Genomic DNA, 8,428 nt, shown 5'->3' on the forward strand with positions numbered 1-8,428 from the left:
AACATGATGCCCACTCAAAGTCAGTTAGTTTCCTCAAAAGATGCTCATATGAGGGTTCATTGTTGTCTGCTTCCTGGTCTTTGAGCCTCTTTCAGGATTGATGCCCAAGAAGTACCTGTTAATAAGCAAAGATAGTTTCAGTTTTAAATAGACTTTTGCATTGCAGGCAGCATTTATCAAGTTGAGTCATCATCCTTCATAATCTTATCATATGCACACTCAACAGTTCAGTAAAAGCATAATGTACAGTATTTAGGTATTCAAATTTAAATAACAAATGCTAGCGTTAGCTAGCTAGCGTTAGCTAGCCTATATCAGACCACACGGGCAAATGCTACAGCTAGCTAACGTTAGCTAGTTAGCTAATAGTGCTAATATCATTTAAAATACCATGGGTCACTGCAAACGTTATGCATGCAGCTCACCTTCTCCATTCAGCCCAGAACAGAAGAGGGAAATGGCCTCTTCAGGTTCAGTGCTGAGTTTGGTTATGTCATGTGACTTACCAGGGAATATTTGAATACAAAATTTCACTGTAATAATACTGTTGAATGCTGTGAAATCCTTGCATTTTTTTTTTTTTTTTTACTGTGTTGCTGTGATATTACAGACCTTGTTGTGACATAACAGGGTGTTTTGATATGCAGGATTTTACTGTAAAATAACAGTTAAATGCTGTAAAATCCAAGGATACTGTAGTTTTTACAGGTATTCATTTTTACAGGGGAACTTAATTACAACAAGTTACTGTAAAATAATACTGTTAATTATTGTGAAATGCTGGTAATTTATTACAGTGCACATTTGACTTTAAGATCACCAGTTCTTAATGATCAACATTATACTAGCTAAGAGCATTAATACATTGCAATATTTCATTACTTTCATGATATTTTGGAAGGTGTTGGTAAATATGAGGTGAAATTACTCTTTCTATATTTGATCGAACATTTCATTTCTGAAGAAAGCTTGTTAAATAGGCTATATGCTTTTGATTATGGCTATCTGGAAAAGAAAAACAAACCAACGAATATTAACTTTGAGTGTGGAGGACATGGTGGGATTAAACGCATCGCAAACACTGTGTTTGATCACAAACATACCTTTGATATTTGGTGATCTGGTACCAGAGGATGATTTGCACTGGCACTAGTTGCTGCTGTTGCCGAACATTATAAACCAGGGGTCGGCAACCTCAGGCGTGCGTGCCACAGTTGGCACGCCACAGCATAATCATTGGCACACAAAGGCTCTCTCAGTAGGCCTATCGTTTAAAATCACCCATCAAGGACAGCACCAGCTCATGAGTAACAGCGTGAGTTTGAGTGACAGCCAAAACTCTCGCCCACACGGGGTTTTTGTTTGTATTTCTACATTGTGCAATGTTAATGTTTGCTGAAACATGTTTACAGTTGGTATCCATACAGCATTGTTAGAAAATGTTTTTTTAAATAAAAAATAGTAGTAATCAGTTTTTTTGTAGTCATTTCTCCGTAAATATTTTTAGTGTTTCTAAATATTAACTCCATTAAGTGTTAAATTAAACATAGTCTTAAGTGTTAACTGTTAACACTATGAAAGAGTTCACATTACAGTTAACTCAAGGTGAGAGTTGTATTTTACTCTACATGAGATTATTATTTTAACTCCCCCAAAAGTTCAGTTTTAACTCCTGAGCAGGGTTAAAAGATCATCTCCCAGAAAAGAGTTACTTTAACTTTGCTCTAGAGTGTATTCGATGGTCTCATTCGATGGTGTACACTCAAATATAGTTGATATAAACTCACAGAGAGTTTATTCCAAAGACCAGAATTTGCTGTGTATGTAACAGCATCCTTCATATACAAATAATATTTAATGTATACATGTTGCATAACACTGATTCTTGAGACTTTGGCAAAAACATGTCCCACTGAGAGTTGTGCCAATTCCTTTGAAAAGGAATCACATTTTGTTATTTTAAATCAGGGTTGATCATCTGAGGATGTTCTGCACAAATATAACACATTTTTCATATGTTTGTTGATAATTGTATTAATTATTTGATTATGTACTAGGCCATTACCCACAAAAGCATGTGTCCTCTGACAAGATCTTATCATTTCAATTTAATATGAAACTGTGAGTTTTTTAATACATCTTATGATGCTCTAACTTGGACAGCAGGAGGACACTGTAGATCCCCTGAATCAAGAATTTGATCCTCTGGGGGTTCCACCTCCACATGTCCTGCCAGGTGACATTCCTCTCCATTGCCTGTTCCCATCTCAACCAGGCACCCTGTTGTCGCATTGCCACGGTTTTGGTCACCCGCTCTTCTTCCACTGAAGTGCACACCTCCGCTTGCACCAGTTTCTGTCTCTCCCTCCTGCTGGCAGTGTCATATCGGCCACATGTTGAACTCCCAAATCCTGCTCTGCCCTGCTCCACACTCCCAAGAAGGGCCTTGTGCTGAAGTCGAGCTTCTGCCTGCTGGACTGCCCCACCTGCACTCCACTTCCTCCCCGTCCTCACCTCGATCCCTGCACCAGACACTTTGGCGTCTCTCAATCCGGTGTACTGCAGGTGTTCTCGTGCTCGTGCCACCATGAATTCCTCCTTGACTGAGCTGAATGGAAGCCTGAGCTTATTGCTGTTCCCATAGAATGCAACGCTGCTCAGGCTGTGTGGCAAGCCCAGCCATCTGCGCAGACAGCTGCTCACCTTGCGCTCCAAGCCTTCCACTACCGTCATGGGGACTTCATAAATGAGTAGAGGCCAGAGGATTGGGAAGATGCCGTGCTGGTAGACCCATGTCTTGAATCTTTCAGGAAGTCCTGACTTGTCCACAGCTCTTAACCAGCGCTCCAAGTCGGCAGTAGTAGCCTTTATGCAGGCTGCAGTTGAAGACCTTATCAAGGCTCTTCACAGGTTTTTCTGTAACAGATGGGATCTGGTCTTCACCCAGCCTGAAGCGGAACTTGTCAGTGACGCTCCCCTTCTTCAGAACCAAGGATCGGGACTTTGCAGGTTTGAAACTCATATGTGCCCATGTCATGAGCTTCTCCAGTCCCTGGAGGATCCACCTGGCTCCCGGCACTGCAGTTGTCACGGTTAGGTCATCCATGAAGGTCCTGATGGGCGGTTGCCGCACTCTTACTTGCTGAGAGGCCCTCAACACTCCATTTCTTGACCAGCATGTTCATTGCCAGCGAAAACAGGGTCACCGAGATGGTACAGCCGGCGATTATCCCCACCTCCAACTGGTGCCAGTCCGATGTTAACTGGCCAGTGACTCTCAAGCTGAACTTACCATAGTAGTCCAGGATTAAATCTGTCACCATCTGGGGTACATGGTGCTTCTCCAGTGCAACCTCAACCAGCTTATGAGGTATTGAGCTATAGGCATTGGTAAGGTCCAGTCACAGTACAGTCAGGTCCCCTTTGCCCTCTCTCGCCTCTCTGATAAGCTGGGTGACCACGCCTGTGGTATATATGAGATGAAAGAGTGAATTGAAAAGAGATTTAAAACTAAAATCCACTGATTTTTAATTATATTTACTTTAAATTCATGCTTGCCAAAAACGTGTTCCAGGTTTTTGTCAACACAGTCAGATATTTATATGCATTTAAATCAGACAACTACATGGTCAGCCATATTCCTGAGGACCCCTTTCCACTCTGCTACATCCACTGAATTAGGCAAGACCACACAAGCTCCTGTAAGTTTGCTATTTTTTCAGTAATTTTCACATATTTATTGATATAACTAGTGTCACAACCATGATGCGTCAACACTGTCTCCTTTGTATATGGAGAATTCTTCTAAATTGTCTATGGATATTCTCATTTATCCAGGTCATTGTTCTCTTTGGGCAAATTGAATCATAGGCAACTGGACTTGTATTTGTCTTAGGAAGACGTTTCGCCTTTCATCCAAGGGGCTTCATCAGTTCGTATGCATCGGTCTTTCTGGTCCGCACTAGTCTGACCAAGACAGTGGAGTAAGGTCCAGGACCAGGTATTTGACCATTATTATGGTCTCATGTGAACGGCAGTCGTGAGGTGCTGGTTTCACTGGACCATTGTTGTGGTCTGGTGAAGCGACAGTCGTTAGAGTCAAGTGAAACCCTGGTGAACAACGATCATTGAGAGTCGTCTGAGGTTTATTTGTTGATCCTCCTGGGTACCGATGAAAGGGCAACATTGTAAATCGGAGATAGGTGGTGCCGCAGACCCTCTCCCCTGTTAAGGGATGGTTTTTCCACTGTCACATAGATGGCTTCTTTTACTCCTCTCTCAAACCATTTGTCCTCCCTGTCCAAAATCTTAACATTGCTGTCTTCAAAGGAGTGTGCCTTATCCTATAGATGTAAATAGACAGCTGAGACTGGACCTGAGGAGTTCGCCCTTTTGTGTTGGGTCATGCGCTTGTTCAGTGGTTGTTTTGTTTCCTCAATGTATAAGTCCTTGCATTCCTCACTGTATTGGACAGCATATATTAGGTTGCTCTTCTGGTTGTGTAGTATCCTGTCTTTTGGATGAACCAGTTTCTGCCTGAGAGTGTTTCCGGGTTTGAAACTTACAGGGATTTGATGTTTGTTAAAAATCCTCCTGAGGTTCTCTGAAACCCCAGACACATATGGAATCACAATATTTTTGCGTTTGTCTTTCATTTTCTCAGCATCCTCAGTGTTGGTATTCTTTCTGGAGCATGTTTTGCCAAAAGTCCAACTCGGGTAGCCACAAGTTATCAGGGCTCCCCTTAGATGTTTGTGTTCTTCAGCTTGGGCCCGAGTGGAGGTTGGTACGTTATCTGCCCTGTGTTGCAAAGTTCTGATAACTCCCAGTTTGTGCTCCATTGGATGGTGTGAGTCAAAAAGAAGGTATTGGTCTGTGTGAGTGGGTTTCCTGTATACCCCAATGTGGAGGCTCCTTTCCTCATCAAAGTGCACATCACAATCCAAAAACAGTAAGTGGTTGTCTTTACCATCTTCTCCAGTGAACTTGATGTTTTTGTCCACTGAGTTGATGTGATCAGTGAAAGCCTGTACATCTTGGGTTTTGATCTTTACCCATGTGTCATCCACATACCTGAACCAATGGCTTGGACGCGTTCCTTTGTATGAGTTTATGGCCTTGCGTTCTACCAATTCCATGTATAAATTGGCTACAATGGTGGATACTGGTGAGCCCATAGCACAGCCATGCTTTTGCCTGTAAAATTTACCGTTAAACTGGAAGTATGTGGTGTTGAGGCACAAATCCAGTAACTGGCATATCTGGTCTGGATTGAGATTTGTTCTGCCTTGTAGGGTCTTCTAAATTATGTCACAAATTTAGGCAGTCCAAGAAGAAGAAGGAGTCAGAGTTAGCTAGCTAGAGTGGGAGAAGAAAATGGCTCCTGTGTAGAATTCATGCATGGCATCCAAAAAAAGTGTGTTTTTGTCAACACTGTCAGGTGCTCTGTCTGACAGTGGTGACACACAGTATGACAGTGTTGACAAATCATCCTCAGTGGAGGCTGAAATATAATTTAGGATTACATTAAACAGCATTAATAGTGTTGTTTGTGTGTACTATTGTTTATTTAACATCTTTATTAACAATTTACATAATTATTTCTTCTACATATATGTCATAAAGGCCACATTTCCTAGGTGTGATGTATGTGTGTGCGTGTATATATATACATACATACAAATCTAACTAACTAAGTCATAAAAATAATTTTGCATAATTTCATATAATTGATGATTTACTGATGAAACACTAATGTTGCATGCATTTTAGGAAATTAAGGTGAGGCAGGAGCTGTCAGTGGATGAACAAAGGAGAAGAAACAGGAAATATCAGAGAAAGCGGAGGGAAAAAATAAAATATATAGTGATCCAGAGTTAAAGGAGGAATATCTGAGAAAGGAGAGGGTGGAAAGTTGGAGGAGAGTAGAGGAAGGGAAGATAAAGAATGTGTTCAATGATATTCAAAAATGTTATTTTTTATATTAAATTGAAATAATTAGGCTCACATGAGGCAAGAGTTTTTAAAAGTGCACACGTAAAACAGCATAAAAAGTGATTAAAAGGGAATATTCAACATTTAACAACATTATTGTGTACTTAAGGTGAAGACACAATGTTATAAATGCTCTAAATCTATATCAGACCAAACAAATAGGAATAATTAGCTTTTTATTGTGTCTGAGTGCGTTGACATAAATTAAGTGATGACCAGAAAAACACATATTTTATGAAAAAATTACAAAGTCAGGAGGTTGCACTGAATCATTACTTGATTGCTGAGAACTTCTTCTATAAACATATAAGTATAGTTTTCTTATTATCTGATTATTATTATTTTTTTTAATTTTTTTTTTTATTTTCAAAATTTAGACCCATTTTATCCAAATTCTCAAGAATCAGTGTATTATTTAAAGTAGGCTATTTGTACTTTGAGTTTGATGTTGTATAGGCCTACAGTTACACTTTATAATTTAAATGTATAGGGGCTATGCTTTTTAAGTTGCATTATTCTGTGGCATAGTTTCATTTCATTTTCTTATCTTATCTAACAGGGACTGTACAGCTCAAACATATACTGTATGTCACTATTTGATGCCATATCTTGCTTTGTTTTTTGTTGACACTACAGTAAATATGTTTTTTGAAGAATAGTTTGATGTAGTTGGATTACTCAAGGTAGTTCCTCTAGTTTTAGAGCTTATTTTGAGTTTCTAGTTTTTGTAAAGCTACTTTGATGGACTGTAGTGAAAATAGAACAGTGCGCAAAGAAATTTGGTTAGAGGATTATTGCTTTTAATACCATTATTTAAAACATATGAACATGCTAAGGGCTCAACACTACAGCAAGTTTCAAAGGAGCATAAGAGAGAAAGATTCTAATTGGAATAAATGCCAGAACAGATATTTAAGCTGTGAATTAAAAGGTTACTGTATATATATATATATATATATATATATATATATATATATATATATATATATATATATAGTAACCTTTTAATTTAGTTTAGTTAGTTTAAATATCTGTTCTGGCATTTATTCCTTATATTCCTTATTAGCACATATCAAATCAGATAATGTGTGATATGCATGTGTAAACAGAATAATTCAAAGAACTTGCAACTGACTTTATTTCATGTCTTTGTGTGTGTAATGAACTTGTGAATTTTTATAGTGATATCTGAAAGTAAAATTTTGAACCCCTTTCACTTGTGTGTTAAAGGGTGTTTTTTAGTATTATATTGTCATATATAGGTGATTTTCAAAACTTTCCACCAATGGGATTCCTTGGGACTTTTTTTTCCCTCACTCAGGACAAACTGAGGATACAAAATCAGTTGAGTTTGCTTCTCTTGCAATTTGGCCTAGGTTGACCCCAATTTTGGCCTAAAACTAGACTACAAACAATTATTTGCAAATACTGCTTTCCCCGGATCCATCAAGGTCACTTTGCGTAACGCAAAATATGATTCATGCTGCAGTGGTGGGAGGTCTTGGCCATCATGATCATGATCACAATGTTTAATGTAGACACGACTTTGGCAAAAAACATGTCCCACTAAGAATAGTGCCAATTCCTTTGAAAAGGGATCACATTTTGTTATTTTAAATAATCAGGGTTGATTATCTGACGATGTTCTGCACAAATATAACACATTTTTCATATGTTTGTTTATAGTTGTATTAATTATTTGATTATGTACAAGGTCAGTACCCATAAAAGCATGTGTCCTCTGACAAGATCTTAACATTTCAATTTAATATGAAACTGTGAAAAAAAAAATTTTTAAATGCATAATATATATATATATGAGATGAAAGAGTGAATTGAAAAGAGCATTTAAAACCAAAATCCATTGATTTTTAATTCTATTTATTTTAAATTCGTGCTTGCCAAAAATGTGTCCCAGGTTTTTGTCAACACAGTCAGATATTTACATGATTAGTCCAGGAAAACAGGAATCTTTGCTATATTGCTCGAGAGACATTCAGGCTTCTTTTGTTGCTGAACCATATTCTGTGGATTATCAGTGTGCATCAGCACTGACATGCACTCTTCTCTCTTTAGTGATTTAGAAATGGAAGCTCAGCCTGTTCATTGCATGTTTTATTGCATGCTTTATTAGATTTGCTGCAGGTTGTTCAGGGTGTGCACGGGCTGAGTGCTGAAAATGTACATGTATAGGGAGATAGCACGCACCAAGCAGACCCAGTGACTTTGCTTTTCAGAGAGGCGCTCCTCAGTCCACCAGCAGCTGCCTCCTCCCCATGCCAATCATCGATTCTGTAAATGATTCACTCTGATGAGCACCGAGGCTCATCAGGCCATTTTGGAGGCAAGAGGAAGGCTATAAGAGTTTTCACTTCGGACCCCGTCACTCCACACAAGGGCTTCCAGGATCAGAAACTGACTCACTGCTGTCAAT

At 38.9% G+C, this 8,428-nt stretch overlaps 1 pseudogene; it reads right to left on the reverse strand.

The window, feature by feature from the left end:
• Nucleotides 1–2,130: 2,130 nt before the first annotated feature.
• On the reverse strand, nucleotides 2,131–5,138 carry LOC115373712 (uncharacterized; annotated as a pseudogene).
• Between the last annotated feature and the right edge of the window lie 3,290 nt (nucleotides 5,139–8,428).

The sequence above is a fragment of the Myripristis murdjan genome, chromosome 16 (assembly GCF_902150065.1).
Source record: "Myripristis murdjan chromosome 16, fMyrMur1.1, whole genome shotgun sequence".
Classification (NCBI taxonomy): domain Eukaryota; kingdom Metazoa; phylum Chordata; class Actinopteri; order Holocentriformes; family Holocentridae; genus Myripristis; species Myripristis murdjan.